Here is a 19672-nt window from a genome sequence, read left to right on the forward strand (position 1 = left end):
GGGATCCTTGTCAGCCACCCAAGGACGCGTGCGCTGCTTTGGGGATGAGCTGGCATGGGGCTCAGCTGTGTCCATCTCTGTACCCCCTGCACGGCTCATGGCCCTGGGTCTCCTGTCCACATGCTGTCATCCCTGGCAGCTCCGCCAGGACTCACCATCACCCCTCACGAGGCATTGCTGCTCTGACACACACGTGGTGCCTCACGTGTGACACCACCTTACAAACCGTCTTCACACGTGATATTTTCTAACCCTCATGAGCCCCTGGGGAGCAATGAGGAGCAGAGGGCCACCCCTAAGAAGTGTGAAGTCACCAGCTGGGGCCACTTAGGCCTGTGGCCCATCCCACGCCTCCACAGGGAAAATCAGTCTACCTGCCGCCAATCTGCATTGTGTGTGCGCGCGTGTTTGTGTGTTAGCTGCTCAGTCATGTCCAACTCTTTGCGACCCCATGAACTGTTCCCTCCAGGCTCCTCTGCCCATGGGATTCTCCAGGCAAGAATACTGGAGTAGGTTGCTATTCCCTTCTCCAGGGGATCTTCCTGACCCAGGGACTGAGCCTGGGTCTCCTGCAGTGCAGGCAGATTCTTCACCGTCTGAGCCCCCAGGGAAGCCCCGACTCGCGCTGCGGACGCACAGGGGACAGTGTGGGTTGCGATGCTACTGAGGTTCATCGTAGAGCAGGGACAAAGCCTCTGCTTGCTGGATTTCAAAACCAGAAATAAAGCAGAAACAAAAGACTACCAGGCACCCAGAATGGTGTTATTCTCTCCATCATCACTGGTGGGTGTGGAGACAGGTGTGGTCTCTTCATGGTAAGTCTGCTATGTGGGTCTGCAGTGTTGGGACTGGCAGGATGCGCTCAGCGAGCCACCCAGGGGAGCATGGTGCCCACAGGACTCACCACAGGGAACAGAAAAAGCTCCAGGGCTGGCTGCTGACCTCACTGTCCACACCACAGGGCCAAGTGCAGCCCTGTGGTCTCTACCCAGGGACGGGGCAGGCAGATGGTGAAGGTCAGCAGTGGGACGCGAAGTGAGGAAAGCAGCCCATAAAGACAGCCTGCATGATGTGGTGTGTGTGCTTGTGTATGTGCGTGTGTGTGTGTGTGTGCACATGTGTGAGCCTCTGAGTGCATGTGTGTGCATCCTAGCTGGGTCTCAGGCTGGGGAAGGTGTCCTGGCACACTGACAGCTGGAGGATGAGCAAGAACCCACCAGGCAAAGGTCCAGGGCGCAGCCTCGGGGGAGAAGCCGAGCCCGGGTGTTGAGGGGACAGTGAGGACCAAGCAGAGGGGATGGCATCCTCTGAGCGTCACCACCGTCAGCAGCGGCTGGAGCGGGCAAGGATGGGAACAGAACTGGGCTCACTGAGACAGAACCTCAATGGCCACAGGGAAGGGATCTGACGGGAGGGGGACTGGAGGCGGTCTTGGATGAGGCAGGGGGCAATGAGAAACATGGAGGAGGGGGTCGTGGGTGGGGCAGGGCCTGGCCTGGACACGTCACCCCAAGAGGCATGTTCACGGGTAAGGGAGAAACGGACAGGAGAGGACTGCTCAGGTCGGGGTGCCTGGTCCGGGGATGCACCAGCAGGGGACCCTGTGGGCCCAGGGTTTAGGAAGCAGAGCTGAGAGGACAGTGAGCTGGGGTCACGGCCTCACAGGTAATTAAAACACAAGGGGGTCTTGGAGGCCCACAGTGGACATGAACTCGGGCAGACCCCGCCCCACCAGACAACAACATTCCAAGTGCCTGACGGTCTTTCCATTCATGTTTAATTTCTATTAATAGCTTTGAAATCTGACATGTAAGATGTACTAACCCCCTTTAAAAGATCATGCTCATTCACCTTTACTGGTATATGCCAGCACTGCAAGACGTATGGCAGTTTTCAGCTACCAATAACGTCTGGATGGTCTGCCTGTTCTAAAACCACAGACACCACCTCCATCACATGGACAACAGAGAAGTCAATGGGAAGTTAAGTTCATTGAGGACAAAATCAGAGTCACGTTTTGCAACTGTGTCCCAAACTGAATAAAGTGCTTAACAGAGATGTGTAGGGAGCGAGGGCCTCCGACGTTCCGCATCCTGGACACTGCTCTTGTCCCTGGCGAGGCAGTCCTAGGCCAGGACAAAACCCCCCAGGTTAGCTGAGTCCCTCAGGGCTGCTCACACCATAGCATTCCTTAACTCCCACAATTGCTTTCTTCACCAGGATTTGTGTAGGTTTACCCTGGCAATCTCTTCAAGCTCTGAGTTCTGTTTAGGGGATCAAGTTTGTCAATGACACCTTCAGAAGTCCCCTCTTATGAGTCCAGGAAATAAATCTATAATGGTTTATTTCTAGATCAGCCCCACTCCTGGGCTCCTGGGAGAAGCAGAGCCCCTCCAGGGAGACAAAGTCTCCTGAACACAAGATCACAGCCCAGGGTACAAAGCCCATGAGAACTGGGCTTCAGGGCGTGAGAGGCAGCATAGCAGAATGCTCAAGAAATTTAGACTTCGGTATTATTTTGTGTGTTTTTATTATGTTGGCATTATTCTTTGCAGTATATAAAATAAGTAGGGCTTCCCAGGTGGCACTAGTCAAAAAGAATCTGCCTGCAATGCAGGAGACCTGGGTTTGATCCCTGGGTCAGGAAGATTCCCTGAAGAAGGAAATGGCAACCCACTCCAGTATTCCTGCCTGGGAAATCCCGTGGACACAAGAGCCTGCTGGGCCCACAAAGAGTTGCATGAAACTGAGCACACATATAAAATAAGTATGCTTAGAGATAAGAGAAGAACTTGGAACACGTGCAAAGAAAAGAGCACCAAGCAAGAGAAGAGGCAGGTTTGGAGAGAACTACCGAGGACATTTAAGAACGAGAAACAGGGACTTCCCTGGTGGTCCAGTGGGTAAGACCGAAAAGACCCTGATGCTGGGAGGGGTTGGGGGCAGGAGGAGGAGGGGACGACAGAGAATGAGATGGCTGGATGGCATCACTGACTCGATGGACGTGAGTCTGAGTGAACTCCGGGAATCGGTGATGGACACGGAGGCCTGGCGTGCTGCGATTCATGGGGTCGCAAAGAGTCAGACACAAGTGAGCTACTGAACTGAACTGAACTGAACTGAACTCCTGAAGCAGGGGGCCTGGATTCGATCCCTGGTTGGGGAACTAGATCCCACTTGCTGCAACTAAAGATCCCACATGCCGCAGCTAAGACCTGGTGCAACCAAATAAATCAATGAATACAGATAAAATATTTTTTTTTAAAGGAATGAAAATTAGGATCACTGAAATGAAGAGTTTAATGTGCAGGTTAAGTAGCAGATAAGACAGAGATGAAGATACAGCTGGAAAACGAGAGGGGAAAGTGGAGGAATTCACCGAGAACATGGTGATTTAAAAAAAAAAAAAAAAAGACTAAAAGACAAACATGAGCAAGAGTATGAGACTTGGAAAATGGTGTGACAAAGTCAGGCATAAGGTAAATTGAAGCAAAAGTCAACAGAAGAATGGCTGAAATTTTTCCAGAATTCCCGAGAGACACAAAACTTTATCCTCAGGAAGCACACTGACTCCAAAGCAGGATAAATAAGAAGAAACCCACTCTAGAGATGCCACCATGAAAACAGAGAACGCTGGATGTAAAAGGGACCACAAACACAGTGGAGAGGGAACATCGCTCACGCAGGAAGGGCAGAGGGACCAGCAGATGGCCCCTGGAGACAGTACGCGGTGACATGACCGTCCACGTCTGTGCCTCTGCCCACAAGCCTTCCGAGCTGAAATCAATAATAAATGTATAAGCTAAAATCCCCATGCACTTAGAAAATAAAAGTACCTTCCATATCATTCATGGGTCACAGAAGAGTAAACAGATATTTAAATGCTCAAAAAAGAAGAGGGTCGCAGAGGATGAGATGGTTGATAGCATTACTGATTCAATGGACATGAACTTGGGCAAACTCCAGGACGTAGTGAGGAACAGGGAGGCCTTACATGCTGCAGTCCATGGGGTCACAAAGAGTCAGACATAATTTAGCAACTGGACAACAAAAATGCTCAAAATCTGAACAATAATACTAAAGTGAAGATGCTCAGTCGTGGCTGACTCTTTGCGACCCCATGGACTGTAGCCAACTAGGCTCCTCTGTCCGTGGAATTTTCCAGGCAAGAGTACTGGAGTGGGTTGCCATTTCCTTCCAGGGGATCTTCCAGACCCAGGGATCAAACCCAGGCCTTCTGCATTGCAGGCAGATGCTTTACCATCTGAGCCACCAGGGAAGCCAAACAATGATACTGCTACACTCCAAAATATACCAGACACAGGACTATAGAACCAGGAAGAAACGTTTAACTTTAAATTCTTACGAAAGAAATAAAGCTTGAAAATTAAGAAACTATGCTTACAAAAATAACAAGGAAGTTAAGCTTTCAACTCAATAACCTGTAAAGAGATCACCAGAAAAAAAACCCAGAAAGAGTAGAAATAAATGATGACAATGGGAGGATACATTAATGACAGGAGAACCAAAAACGTGATGGACGTGCGAGTTGGCTGAGAGTCGGCTCTTTGTGAGCAGCAAGGAAACAGATAAACCTCTGCTGAGATAAATTGAGAAAAAAGAAAAACAAAAACAATTCTAGGAATGAAAGGTGGAGCTTAATGTCAGATACCATGGAGATTAAAAAATTAAGAAAATATTAAGACCTTTTTACCAAGAAATTGACAATGTTATTGATGTGGACCCTAGGGTAGAGAGGTCTAAGATGGCTCCAAGGTTCACACCTTTGAGTGTGGGCTGGACCTAGTGACTGGCTTTCAAGAAAAGTAGTGGAAGGTGGCCTCCAAGATGGGGTTTACAGCACTGAGTCTTCGACTAGCTGGCTCACACTCTCTCCCCGTCTTGCTCTGATGGACAAACTGCCAGGATGGACAGAACAACTGGCAAAGACCTGAATTCTGTTGACAGCATGAATGTACCTGAAGAAGGACCCTTGCCCTGTCTCGCCTTTAGATAAGACTGCAGCCTCTGTGACACCCAGTCACAGCCCATGAGAGACCTGGGCCTGAGGAGTCAGCTACGCTGAGCCTGGATTCCTGGACCACAGAAATGGTGAGATGGAAAGTGTTGTTGAGAGCCAGGAAGTGTTGGGGTCACGTTACATAGCAACAATGCAGGTCACTCCTTAGAAAAATAACACCAAATCTTATTTTAAAAAGACTAGAAAAGCTGAACAGATCAGTAGCTAGTAAAAGAATCAATCAAAATGTAAAAATCTGTCCATACAAAAGCCAGGCCCAGGACAAGAAACACATCACCTCAATCTCACATGGGAGGGAATACCACCCACTTGGATGATGAGATGAGTGTAACCTGGCCCCAAACCCATTGGGACAGTGCAAGAGAGGACAGTTACAAGCCATGCACACTTCTAAACAAAGGTGCAACAAATTTTAAACAAAATCTCAACACACCAAGTACGGTAACGCAGTAAAATACGTCATGGTTGAGATGGGGTATTTCCTGAAAAGCAGGAAAATCTACTCGTGTTCTTTTACCATATTAACTGATAAAAGGAGAAAATTTTATATGATCAGCTCAACACACACGGAAAAAGTCTTTGATAAAGCAACATCTTCAGTCAAATATTCACGACATCTATCTGGAGAAAACCATAATTTAAAAAGATACAAGCCCCTCAGTGTTCACAGCAGCACTGTCCACAATAGCCAGGACATGGGAGCAACCTAAATATTCATCAACAGAGGAACAGATAAAGAAGATGTGGTACATGTACACAGCGGAGCAGTACTCAGCCATAAAAAGAAGGAAATAAGGCCATTTGCAGCCACATGGATGGACCTAGAGACTGTCATACTTAGTGAAGTTAGTCAGAGAGAGACAAATACTATGGGATATTGCCTGCATGTGGAATCTTAAAAAATGGTACAAACGAACTTATTTACAAAACAGAAATAGAGTTACAGATGTAGAAAACATATGGTTACCAGGGGGGAAAGGGATAAATTGGAAGATTAGAATTTACATACATGAACTATTACATATATTAATAAAATAGATAACTAATAATACCTACTATATAGCACAGGGAACTCCACTCAGTGTTCTGTAATGCCCTATTGGGAAAAGACTTTTAAAGTGTGGGACTGTGTGCATGCATAACTGATTCACTCCACACCCGAAACTAACACAGCACTGTGAATCCACTGCGCTCCAAAGGAAATTTTAAGAAGCAAGCAAGGGAAAAAGGTATATATGGTTCCTATATTTCAGAAAGAAGTCAAATATTTGTATAAACATGACAACTCTTTTAACTGGAAAGGGGGGAGTCTACAGAAAAATAAGCATTCTCACAAAAGCATTTTATTTTTTGTGACTTGTTTTAAATGGGTAAGGTAATCTGAGGAGATACAGTAATACATTGTAACTCCTCCCAGCTACACTATCCCACCCTTGTAAGAAGTAACCACTTACCCCTTGAGTCTCTTCCCAGTATGTCCTCATTGCAACACTAGGAAGGGGTTCTTACCACCCCCCCCCATTCCATATGACTTGCCCTAAACTCCGCCCTCTCCCCAGCAGTGCCTCGGGACACAGCACGCACGCTGCTGTGGCCATCCTGCCCACGTGGGACCACACACCAAGTGCGCCTAGATGTGGAAGCCGCTCTGCAGACATGGCCGAGCTTCTGTAACACCCCGCAGCTCACACTCACATTAGCGCACCTTGGCTCACATCTGCGCCCACACGTGGCCCAGGCACTCTCTTTACATTCTGGCCACCCCAGTGGGGAAGGCCGTCATCTCACCACGCTGTTATTTTTGCATCTCCCTGATAACCAGTGAAGGTGAGTCTTGAATCTCTTCACCTCTTTATTTCCTTCCATCTGCTAGCTCCTTTGTTCCCAGGAGGAGCAACAGGAAGATTCGGAACTAAGCAGCCTCCATATTTGTACCAACACCAAACGGGAAAACTGAACAGATTCCCTGAAAACCAGGAATAATGACCAAAGCGCCGCATCACATTTGCCTGCAGTACAGTCCTGACGCCCTGGCCCAGGCAGCAAAACAGGACGGGACAATGCTAAAGGTGTAAGGAAGAAACAAGCACTTTCTGTCCATGCAGCAAATCCCCCAACGCTGCAAAGAATTTATAAGAAAAAGAGATTGGCAAGGTGCCCGGATAGCAATCAATATCCAAAATCAACTCCCTTTCTGCTCAACACCAACAAGAGTTAGAATTTTTTTAAGTAAAAAAATAAATAAAATGTGAAAACACCACTTATAAAAGTAACAAAAATAAGGACACTTGGGAATACATTTAACCACAAAGTATAAGATAGTGTGCAGAATAGTATGTAGAGAGCCCTAGTAAAAGCCATGTAAGAAGACTGACAGTAATGGAAACACATCACCTCTACGGCAGGAAGACGTCATACCATAGAGATGAAATCCACCCCCCAGATGATCTACAGAACTGGTGCAGTTTTGATCTAAATCCTTGACAAAGTTTTTCAGGAAACTTGACACACTACTTTTAACACATACACAGGAAAACAAAGAGCAAGATCAGCCAGGTGCTCTAGAGACCCCGGGTGGCAGGGGTAGTGGGGTGCATGCCCAGAGAGCAAGAGGGTCAGGTTGAGGGGCCACCCATGCTCACACATCGACCAGAGGGGCAGAGAACCCAGTGGAGGGACCTGGACACGTGACTGCAGTGGCCCCACAGGTCAGCAGGGAAAGAGGGCCACCCGGCAGAGGCTGGAATCAGGACAACTGTACTCTGCATGGGGACAGAGCCCCTACCTGTCACCACCCAGAAGCCACTCCCGAGGGATGGAGGGCTTCAGCGTGGAAAGCAAAGAGTCCAACTTCTATAAGAAAACACAGGAGAACACACAAGTGACCCCAGGACTTCTCAACTGCATTTGAAAAGCTGAAAAGGTGGATAAACTCTACATTACATCAAGAATTTCTATTCATCAAAAAAAAGTAAAAAGACCAGACCCAGCTAAGCAAGACGCCGGAAGCACACATTAGGACAAGATTATTATCCTCAATGCACAAGGAAATACCTCATACAGAACCGTATGCAAGGAATACATAAGGAAAACCTATCGCCCAACAGGAAAAGGGGTGAAGGAATTCACAGAGGAGGAAAGGCATCTAGCAGCAAGTGCAGGGGGAGGCTCAGCTCCATCTGCCAGGAAACAAATCCAGGCCACCACCAGTCACATTCTGAATCCAACCTATTGGCAAAACTTTCAAAAAATATTTATTTGGCACACGGGATCTTTAGTCGGGGCATGCAGGATCTAGTTCCCTGACGAGGGATGGAAACGGGTTCCCTCCATTGCGCGAGCCATCCTAGCCGCTGGACCACCAGGGAAGTCCCTCCACTTGCAAAACTGAATGACTACACTGGGTGCTGAAGAGCAGGTGGGTCCACTGAACACCCTGTGGGTGGCTATGCAGTCGGAGTCTCTCCTGCTGCTGCTGCTGCTGCTGCTGCGTCACTTCAGTCGTGTCCGACTCTGTGCGACCTCATGGACGGCAGCCCACGAGGCTCCCCCGTCCCTGGGATTCTCCAGGCAAGAACACTGGAGTGGGTTGCCATTTCCTTCTCCAATGCATGAAAGTGAAAAGTGAAAGGGAAGTCGCTGAGTCTTGTCCGACTCTTAGCGACTCCATGGACTGCGGCCCACCAGGCTCCTCCGTCCATGGGATTTTCCAGGCAAGAGTACTGGAGTGGGGTGCCATTGCTTCCTCCACGGAGTCTCTCCTATCTCTCTGCAAACAGCCCAGTGTAGGCATCACTGCCCGGACTTCCCCACCCAGCAGTACCCTTCAGAGAATGCTAGAGGGCTGCATGGCTCCACATGTGTAACCAAGACGTGTGGACACAGAACATTCTATCAAAGTATAGAGCAAGATTATACTTGGGGGATCATAGCTCAGTTGGTAAAGAATCCGCCTGCAAAGCAGGAGACCTGGGTTGGGAAGATGTGCTGGAGAAGGGATAGGCTACCCACTCCAGTATTCTTGGGTTGGGAAGATGTGCTGGAGAAGGGATAGGCTACCCACTCCAGTATTCTTGGGTTGGGAAGATGTGCTGGAGAAGGGATAGGCTACCCACTCCAGTATTCTTGGGCTGCCTTTGTGGCTCAGCTGGTAAAGAATCCGCCTGCAACGTGGGAGACCTGGGTTCGATTCCTAGCTTGGAAAGATCCCCTGGAGAAGGCAAAGGCTACCCACTCCAGGATTCTGGCCTGGAGAATTCCATGGACTGTATAGTCCATGGGGTTGCAAAGAGTCGGACACAACTGAGCGACTTTCACTTTCAACACTTACATAGAGCAAGATGAGGAGTGCCTTCCACTAAATGCATTTGGTATCAGTAAACATTACGTTTTGCAGACTTCATCTTTACATGGACCTTGGGAGGGCCTCCTACAGGCACCCAGAGACACACAGAGCTCCTTTGTTTCCTGACACCTCTCTGGGTACCAGCTTCTCCTTCCCTCCACCCATTCTCACGGACCCCAACCCTGTTTCCAGCAGCCATGCTTGAGAAGGAAAGACAGTTCATCTGGACATGAGATCCTGGGGTTTTGTTATTCATCTTTTTGTTTGTTTGCTTCTCTTGCATGCATTTTGTCCTCATTTAATTGGCTCACTGACTTTATTTTGAAAATTACACAAATATTTTAGACAAGAGGTTGTAAAAATAGTGGCCCACAGTCTAAATTCAGGCAGGAACATTTTCCATTTGCCTGCACAGCTTGTTAAAAATAAATAATTGTATATAAAGATCTAGGTTTCTGGCTGGTTTCAGCAGCCAAAGAGCTAGCGACTTGGGTACCATAGCTGCATGGCATGTCTGCTGGGGGTCCATGGCTGAGGGTCAGAGGCTAGGGGCCACTGGCTGGAGGTCAGTGGGGTCAGTGGCTGGGGGTCAGGCAAGACACATCTGAGAGAAGAAGCGTACAGTCATCATTCATGTTTGCTTGGCCACCCTGGCCTAGCACTTGTCCCATCTGTGTTTAGAATTTTCACATATAGCTTTTTTACCAAAATAGAAACATTTATATCTGATAACAGGCTTCCCTGGTGGCTCAGATGGTGAAGAATTGGCCTGCAATGCAGGAGACTTGGGATCAATCCCTGGGTTGGGAAGATGCCCTGAAGGAGGGCATGGCAACCCACTCCAGTATTCTTACCTGGAGATTCCCCATGGACAGAGGAGCCTGGAGGGCTACAGTCCACAGGGTTGCAAAGAGTCAGACACGACTGAGCAACTAAGCACAGCACATACCCAATAACTCATTAAAATTTAAAGAAGAGAAATGCCAGGTACAGAGCACTTGGGGCTCCAGGAAAACCCCCTGCTGCCTTGGAGCTTGGAACCACAGGCCACCGATGCACCTTCTACCAAATGTTCTAGAACTTGAGTAACAGTAGTAAGTGCCCACTGTAGGAAACTGAACACAGTGCCCCATGCTGACATGTGTGCTCTGGCCTTTGTCATCTATCTGCAAGCGTCTGCTTCCTCTCATCGCTGGACGCTCTCATTTTGTACCAGTTCCCCACAGCAGTCATGTATGGATGTGAGAGCTGGACCAGAAAGAAGGCTGAGCGCTGAAGAATTGATGCTTTTGAACTGTGGTGCTGGAGAAGACTCTTGAGAGTCCCTTGGACTGCAAGGAGATCAAGCCAGATCAAACTAAAGGAATTAATTCCTGAATATTCATTAGAAGGACTGATGCTGAAGCTGAAGGCTCCAATACTTTGGCCACCTCATTCCAAGAGCCAACTCATTGGAAAAGACCCTGATACTGGGAAAGATCGAAGGCAGGAGGAGAAAGGGATGACAGAGGGTGAGATGGTTGAATGGCATTACTGACTCAATAGACATAAGTTTGGGCAAACTCCTAGAGACGGTGTAGGATGGGGGGCCTGGTGTGCTGCAGTTCATGGGGTCATAAAGAGTTGGACACAATTTAGCTGCTGAACAACATCAACACTACTTATAGTAAAGGAGCCAAAATAAAAGCTCAAGGGAACCCAACAGACTGCAGGGCTTTTCCTAAAACTAAACCAAAACTTTGCCCAGGCCAAGGGATCATTTTTACTGTCCTTCTACTTCTGTGGAGTCCAAGTCACTAAACTTTGTCTCTGAGGCTGCGACGGCACTTTGACACACAGAAGGCCCTCAAAAGAGAAGCTGCTTCCCGGGGTACAGAGGAGGGGTGCCTGCCATTCCTGGCTGCAAGACGCAGGGTGGAGCTGAGGACCCCAGGCTGACCTTCTCAGAGCTGCGACTGAGGCCCGTCCTCCCAGTCCTCTGCCCCGTCTCCCACCCCACCCCACACAAGCCAGGCGCAGGATCACCCCTCCTCCCCTCCCTACAGCTTCCACAGCAGCCCCCCACAAACCTCCTGCACTTCCCATCTTGGCATCCTCCTCTCATGGAGCCTGGACAGGTGAAGTCTTCATCCAACAATCTGATTTGTGTTAGTTTGACGAAAATCGCTGCTAGAGAATCGTATTTTGCAAGGTATACCATCAATTACTTTCTCTCTGAACCTAAGGATTAGATTACGTGTATCTTCCTAAGAAAAGGTGCATTCATTTTTTTCATTCACTCAACCAATCATTCCAGTTAGTCTGGAATAACAGTCTAATTAGAAACCAAAGTATGAAAAGCATTAACACAATCATTGACACATTCTCCACATTGAGAGTCGATACCCATGGGCTCACAGGCCACTCCCCTACCCCGGGGGTGCACCCATGGGGCTCACAGGCCTCAGGAGAGCAGAACTGGTAAAGGTGTTTCTGCCGCAGCTTTTACTGCTGCTCCCAGTAGAACTCACTACTAACCTTCTGCTGCTGATTTCATTCCCCGCCCACTTTCAGAAAGGAACCGAGGAGCCACATCAATGATGCATGGCCTCCCTGGGCCACCTGGGGACAGGCCTCTCGGCTGCTGACGGGCGGCTCCCACCATGAGCACCCAGCTTCAGTTTTTAGTCCTGTGTGATGCCAAGTTCTCCTGCCTGGGAGAAGACTTCTGCCTGTCACAGTATCAAAGGACACATTTCTTTCAATTTGCTAACACCAGCATCTACAATGTATCCTATCCATGACCTTCTAGCTGCGCTTGGGAAAAGATGTGGCCAATTAAAGCACAGCGTCCAAGGCCACAGGCCCCAGCCCTGCAGCGAGAACTTGGGCCAACTTTCCCGGTGGATCTGCTCCTCCACCTCCAAAAAGACACATAGGCACTGCCGCCAGATTATCTGTGTTTCAGTTTCTGGCACTTTGGTCGAGACAGATAATCAGGGCATGGTGAATTCTTCTAAATAACTAAATAAGAGTCTGTACAAGGTTGAACCAGTACTGTGTTTGCCTAAAATCCAGCATTTTGAAATGAGCAATTTAGGGCTTCTTAGGTGGCTCAGAGGTGAAGAATCCACCGGCAATGCAAGAGACATGGGTTCAGTCACTGGGTCAGAAAGATCCCCTGGAGAAGGAACTGTCACCCCACTCCAGTATTCCTGCCTGGAAAATCCTATAGACAGAGGAGCCTGGCGGGCTACATACAGTCCATGGGGTCACAAAGAGTCAGCATGACTGAGCAACTAGACAACAACGGCAACAATTTAGGATTACTCTTAATTATTAGGAAGTGGTTTCAGAAACAACAGACCAAGTCCAAGTCATTTCAACTTTACAACATGAAGCAACTTATTTAAAACCTCAAGCATTCCTTGGTTAACCAAAAGTAAAATCTATGAACCTTCCAAGCAATCGTTTTAAGAAATTCAGTCCAACCTTCCTGTAACTGTACATTTATCAATGAGAAGATCGAGTAAATATTCCATGTCACACAGTACAAATTATTAAGAAAGGAATAGATACATGCAGCCAACTGCATCCAGTGCTCTGCTCTATAAATATTAATCAGCCACAACTTGTAACAGTGAGATATTAGAGTTTTTGATGAGGCCCAAGAGAGGAGAGAAAAAGACAGAAGCAGAAGCCACTACTTTTGCCCCAGGTGGACTCTGACGGAGTCAGGGCCTCACTGCTGAGAGCAGGGGCTGGGGTACTAACCTCTGCTGAAGCTGATCTCTGAGTCTGCTCCACTGGGTCAGGTCGAAGGCCGGTGGGAAGTGTGTGGTTTGGAGTCAAATGTGATTGGACACGTCAGCAACACCCTCCCCACTCCAGAACACCCCGTAAATTCAACTCTTCTCAAACACAGTTTCTGGTTTTCATTTTCCTTGTTTATAGGGATTTCAACATTTCCCTCCCATCTCTGATTTGACTAGAGATAAAAGTGTTCACAGATGTTTAGCAGACTGATAGGGCTGACAAGACGGGCGTCCAAGGATCTCAGTTCAGATTCTGGTCATGCTGATCTGTGACCCACCCTTCAGGAGGTAACGGAACCTCTGGCTTTTCCCAGACCACTCTTCTCCAAGGCTGAAGTGCCATTCAGGGGTGTCACGTGTAAAAGCCTGATCCTGCATATCAGGAGCCATGCTAGCAAACAAGGGAAGCAGAAGTAAAAACGGACAGACCAGGGCCTTCCCTGCTGGTCTGGTGGTTAAAATCTGCCTTGCAACACAGGGGACTCTGCTTCGATGGCTGGTCAGGGTGCTAAGATCCCACATGCCATGGAGCAATGTAGTCCATGTGTCACAACTAAGATCCGATGCAGTCGGATCTTATATAAATGAATAAATAGTTTTTAAAAATCACTTTGGTGGATACACTTCTTCTAACTTCCAAAATAAACTTTGTTCAGTTTGCTTCCCTGGCCCTAGCACCCCGACTTGTGACAGACACACAGAAAGTCAGCTGGCCCTCCCAGGCAGCACAGAGTCCTTGCCGGAGGTGGCTCCTAGAGCCCACACCCTGGCAACTCAAGTGTCCCCTGGGCCTCTTCCTTCACCTCCTGCCACTTTCCCTGCTCCTGCACTTTCTCCGGGCCACACTGCTCAGCCTCAGACCTCTGGACAGAGGTGCCTGGGCAGGGCCCAGCACAGCCAGTCTGCATGTGCATGGAACATGGAGCCACCTGTCCCCTCCAAGGCCGCGAGGGCCAAGGGGCCCTGAGCGCGCTGAATCTCAGTCACACTTGTGTGCATTGTGGATGTCAGCCACATGGTGCCTATGAACCGCAATCACAGGTCCTCTTTTTTTATACAATGTAATCAAGAAGGTCCCCTCAGGGCTGAGAAAAGGATACAGAAGTGAATTGTAACAGGACAACTCTGAAACTTTGAAGGAGAGGAGAAGTGGAGTCAGGATGGCCTCAAAGGGGAAATAACCCAATTAGAAAAAGTTCAGATTCTCCCTGAGACCCCCAGGAAGCTTTTCAACAGCAGAGGAAGTTGATTACCAGCCTGGGGATGACCACAACCAGCCTGCAGAGCTGTCATTTAGACCCCCGGGGTCCCCTGGCCTCTCCCACAGCACACAGCCGCCACACACCACCCGGGATCTGGGGTCTCCGTGATTCCACCCTTAATATGGGTGTCAGTTCTCATTCTAGTCAGTCACAAGGCCAACAGCCCACCGTCATTTTTCCTTCTCATAAGATCGAATTTCCTATAGAAAGGAACCTAACTGCTCCAGTATTCTCTAAGAGGAGGTTTTATATTGTGCCTAAAAAAAAGTCTGGGGAGCCATTTATAAAATCATTTCCCCTATTTCACCCAACTTCTTTCAAAAGTTGAAAGAAAGGAAGAAAGAAGAGAGAAGAAGGAGAGACAGAGAGGACCTGCCCATTATTTGCAGGCAGCTTCATCTGCTAGTCATCCTCCCTTCCTGAGACCCTGGGAGGGCAGCATCAGGCGTCCCTGGGCCCTCTGGCCGGCCCTGGAGGTGAAGGTGGTTTTCCTCCCAAACGGCTCTTGGATCATTGACCGGCCCCATCACCTGACTGGAACCGTGGAAAAGCACAGTCGGCCTTTGGTCCAAACGCCAAAGTCAAATCGGAACGCTCAGCCCCACCACAGCCTGCGGTCCCACCTGCAGCCCTCCCCTCCCGGCAAAGCAAAAAGTGAAACTAACCCGTGGCCGCAGCGCGCAGGGTCGGGGGCGCGCGCGGGGTCCCCGCTGCCAGCTCTCCGAAACCCGGCGGGGGCGCGTGGCGTCCACCCGGAGCAGAGGGGCCCAAGGAAGTCCGCGGGGCGAGGGGCAGGGGTGTCGTTCCCTAGCCCAGCCCGGCAGCCCGCCCCTCCTAGGGCGCCCCGGCCCCAGCCGCGCGCCCGGCTGCAGCGCCCCAGGCCGGCCGGCGAGGACGGGGCCAGGCTTGGGCCTGGCCGGCCGAGGCCCCGGAGGCTGGGAGGGAACCCACGGCCCGCCGTCCCCAGTCCCGGTCCTCCAGTCCTCCCGCAGGCCCCGCGCCCGGCGGAGCGCAGCCGGCCTGCTGCGCCGCGGGGCCCGGGCGGGGGCGATCTGGGGAGGCAAGGGGGGCCGATCTCGGGCGGCGGGGAGGGGGCCGACCTCGGGGACGCGCCGCTCACCTGCAGCCGCCGCCACCTGCTCCTCGCGCGCGTGGCCCCGGCGTCGCCTCCGCTCCGGGCCGCTCGGTCGCTGCGCTCCGGCCCTGGGCGCGCCCGGCCCTGCGTCGGGCCTCAGCGAGTGCGGCGCCCGCCGCCCCCGGCCCCCATCCCGCCCCGCCCGGCCCGCCGCCCTCCGCCCTCGGCCGCGCCGCCCCGCCACTTCCTGTGCGCGGCGATCCCACAGTTCCGCCGGCGCGCGGGGCGGCGGGGACACGCGGGGAGGGGACATGGGACCTGCGGAGGGGACACAGGGCGGAGACCGGCCAGGGGGCCGCGGGAGTACTCGGGAGAGCGGGGAGGGAATACGAGGGGGGAGGGGAGCGGGGACACGCGGGGGGACACGGGGGGGTAAGCCAAGGGGACAGGGAGGTACCAGGGGACAGCGGGCGGAACACGGGACGCAGAGGGAGACAGGACGACATGGGGTTGGCGGCCTGGCCGGACGCCGGCTGTGAAGGGACGGCCGGGGTCCAGTAACGGACGCGGCTGGAGGACCCGGCGGTCTTGGGGCGGCGGAGCACGTGGATGCGGAACCAGCGAGGTGGGTGGAGGGCGGGGACCCGTGGGGGGCACACAGGGCATGCGTGCGGGGTGGGCCTCGGGTCAGGGGGGGGCCTGCACGGTGGGGGCGGGGCACACGGGGTCGGGGAGACAGTACCACGGACCGTGCTGATCGCGTGGACACCCCCTCCCCCAGGGGCCCGGCGAGGGCACGGGGGTGTTACCAAGAATTAAATCCCCCCGCGCCCCTCTCCCCCGTCCAAGGTTACCGCCGTGCGGGGCGGGTCACGGGGGCTGCAGTGGGAAACGTCCTGGGAACCACCGTTCCATTGGATTCAGACCCAAGTGGAGCCCCTTTGACTTATTTACAGTTGGCTCCCGGCTGGCAACCTTGTATCCTTGTATCGGCTTTTGACAATGGAGCAAGCTTCCCCGAATGGGGGTGGGGTTTGCCAGGGGGACCTCAGACCGGCCTTGCTAGCCCAACCCCTCCACTGTGGTCACTGAGACTGTCCTCTCCTGAGCAGTTGGACAGGGCTGCCTGCGTCCCCTCAGGCACCTGGCCCAAGGGAGCGGCCAGGCTGCACAGAGGTAGAGGGTCATTACCGCTGTGTCCTCCCCGCTCCATACCTCCGTGTGGCCTGCCCTCTGCTTGAGTCCCCGCGTCCAAGGTGGACCTCCTGAGCTTGGAGGAGCTTCATTTGAAAACTACTTACAATACCAGGTGCTGTTGCTGTCTGCTGTGCCTTATTTTAAGCCTCCTCAAATTATTTCAGAAAACACCAACTAAAATAAAATAAACAGACCTGCACCTGTTCTACTCACAGTCCCTTATCCTTGAAAAAGGAGATATGTTTGCAACGTTCATGCGAATTTAATACCTGTGAAGCCTGGGTCCTTGCACTGCCGCCTGGACACGACAGTTGAAGCTCCACAGGCACCTGAAGGTGTGTGTCCAGGAGGTTGTGACACAGCATATATTTACAAAAAAATAAAAATAAACCTGAAACAACCAACAAGACACCTCATTTAAAAAAAAAAAAAAAAACTCTGGAATGTTCATTTAGCAATATTTTTCTTCTAAAACATTCAAATTGTAACTGATTCTATACGTGCTGATAGTACATAATCTCTGAGATTTAGGCAAAATCCAGAGCATTGAGTATCTGACCATCCCTTTTCTGTATCAAAAGCAATGGATGAATATACACACCCAGAAAACTTCTGGAAGGATAAACAGACTGTCGTCGGCTGTGCTGCAGTGAACTAGGTAGTAAAGTTTAAATATATCATACCCACACACTTTATAATTACTTTTTAAAAACTGAATAAAATGTACCTCATCATTTGGAAATTTGCGCGTATGTGTGCTAAGTTGCTTCAGTCTGGGGCAACCCTATGGACCGTAGCCTGCCAGGCTCTGCTGTTCATGGTATTCTCCAGGCAAGAATACTTGAGTGGGTTGCCACGCCCTCCTCCAGGGGATCTTCCCAACCCAGGGCTCAAAGCCACATCTCTTATGTCCCCTGCATTGGCAGGCAGGTTCTTTACCACTAGGGCCACCTGGGAAGCCCTTAGACATTTAATGCCCCCTTAATAGTTACTCTGAGATTTTAGATCAACTCAAAACACTGTATTTGTCTCAACAGCATAAATTGTCAGCAATCTAATCTATATTCAGTGGGAATCTATGATCACTCAGACCCCAGCTGAGCAGAAATTTGCCTCTGGAAAAGCTCGGCTGAACACATGAACAGAGCAAACATACAAAAGGAACTTGAAAGTGAGCGGAGCAGACCTGAGCTCCTGCTCGTGTCACCAGGAGATGTGGTCACCACGAGGGTTTACTGAGAGCTGTTATTTCACCTCCTTATCACAATAAGGCCACTGTTATCGTCCCATTTTACAATTACAAAACTGAGGCCCAGCAAAGCTGCACAGCTTTTCCACAGGTACACAGCCAGCAGCAGAGCCAGCAGCCTGGCTCCAGGCCCCAACCCACCCACAGGGATGGAGCTTCTCAAGAGCGCAGTAAGGATGCTATCTTGCTAGGAAAGAAACTCAGGTCCCCAGCCTACTGAATTAAAATGGGGAAAGGATAAGTCTCACCTAGAATATTATTTGGCACAGGTATTTAGCAAGAGGGGGGTGGATTTTTGCCATGAATAAGCCAAAAGAAAGTGGGGGCTGAGCACTGAAAATGGGTATGAGCCAGGCTGTAGGAGAAGGCCTGTCCTGGTCATTATCTGCTCTAATTCTTAGAACGGACTTGCTGGCATACTATGTCACAAAAAAGGAAACTAGAGCCTGAGAGGTGATCCCAAATCAAATGGCAGACAGCTGCTCACCCCAGGCCCAGAAGGGATCTTTCCAGCTCTGAGACAGTCTCATCGGGACCATTCCTGTCAAGACCATCTCAGGAGCTGGGAGCAAAGGTGAGGGGCCAGGCAGGTCTGGAGATGGGCGATACCGCCTGACAGGTGTCTCCTAAAGTAGCTGGACAAACCGCCGCAGAACTGAGAGCCGAGGTCTGGACTCTTAGTATTCTTTCTCTGTAAAACCAGGAGATCCACACCTGGACTTCCATGATCCCAAGAGTGTACCAGGAGAGCCACAAGCCCTGGGGCTAATTCAAGCACTTTTGAAAGTCTGTAAGGCAAAGGACTTCCTGGTGGTTCAGTGGCTAAGACTCTGAGGTCTCAACGCAGGGGGCCTGGGTTCAATTCCTGGTCGGGGAACTAGATCCCACATGCTGCAACTCAGATCCAGTGCAGCTGAATAAATAAAATTAAACGTAAATATTAAAAAAGAATGTTTGGGCTTCCCTGGTGGCTCAGTGCTAAAGAATCTGCCTGCCAGTGCAGAAGACACAGGTCCGATCCCTGGTGTAGGAAGATCTCACCTGCCACGGAGCAACTAAGCCCACGTGCCACAACCACTGAACTTGTGCTCTAGAGGCCACGTGCCCCAACTATTGAGCCCACGTGCCATAACTACTGAAACCTGCATGCCCTACAGTGCATACTCTGCAATGAGAAACCACCACAGTGAGTATCCTGAGCGCTGCAACTAAGAGCAGCCCCTGCTCGCTGCAACTAGAGAAACGTCTGAAGCAACGAAGACCCAGCACTGTCAAAAATAAATACATAATTTATTTTTTAAATGAAGAGTGTTGACAAGTGGGGAACGCAATGCAGAGGGACTCCAGGGAGAAACCTGGCCTGATCAGCCCACAAGTCAAAGTCGAGGTCACAAGAGTGGTGAAGCCAGTGCCCAGCCCAGGACAGACCTCAGGCAAACCTCCAGCATACAGGGAAGCTGGCTGCAGTGGTGAAGCCCCAGGGTTGAATCTGGTCTCACCTTGTACTAGCTACTCAGCCAAGCGGGGCCGACTGGCTGCTGTGTGTGGTCATTCTGTCCTGGGGACTGAGGCGCTTGTCCTGAGGACTTGAGCACAGGACCTGCTGAGCTGCCTGCCATGGACTGTCATGGGCATCCTTGTAGCAAGTCCCACGGGAGAGTCAGTGCACCAGACGGAGGGCAGCTGGGCCAGAGAGTCAGTGGGAGCAG

At 50.8% G+C, this 19672-nt stretch overlaps 1 protein-coding gene across 3 annotated transcripts in view; it reads right to left on the reverse strand.

Moving 5' to 3' along the window:
- AGPAT3 (1-acylglycerol-3-phosphate O-acyltransferase 3) overlaps positions 1–15712 on the reverse strand; it is an 85986-nt gene extending 70274 nt beyond the window's left edge. For 2 of the 3 annotated variants that reach the window (XM_086333066.1, XM_086333151.1), the window contains exon 1: positions 15563–15712. The gene's annotated coding sequence lies outside the window, so the exon portion shown is untranslated. Of the gene's footprint in view, positions 1–15107; positions 15492–15562 lie in introns of those variants that run through there. The other variant, XM_086333245.1, reaches the window with a different exon arrangement.
- Between the last annotated feature and the right edge of the window lie 3960 nt (positions 15713–19672).

This window comes from Bos grunniens, chromosome 1, assembly GCF_055505025.1.
Source record: "Bos grunniens cultivar Pamir isolate PY7600 chromosome 1, Bosgru_T2T1.0, whole genome shotgun sequence".
NCBI lineage: Eukaryota > Metazoa > Chordata > Mammalia > Artiodactyla > Bovidae > Bos > Bos grunniens.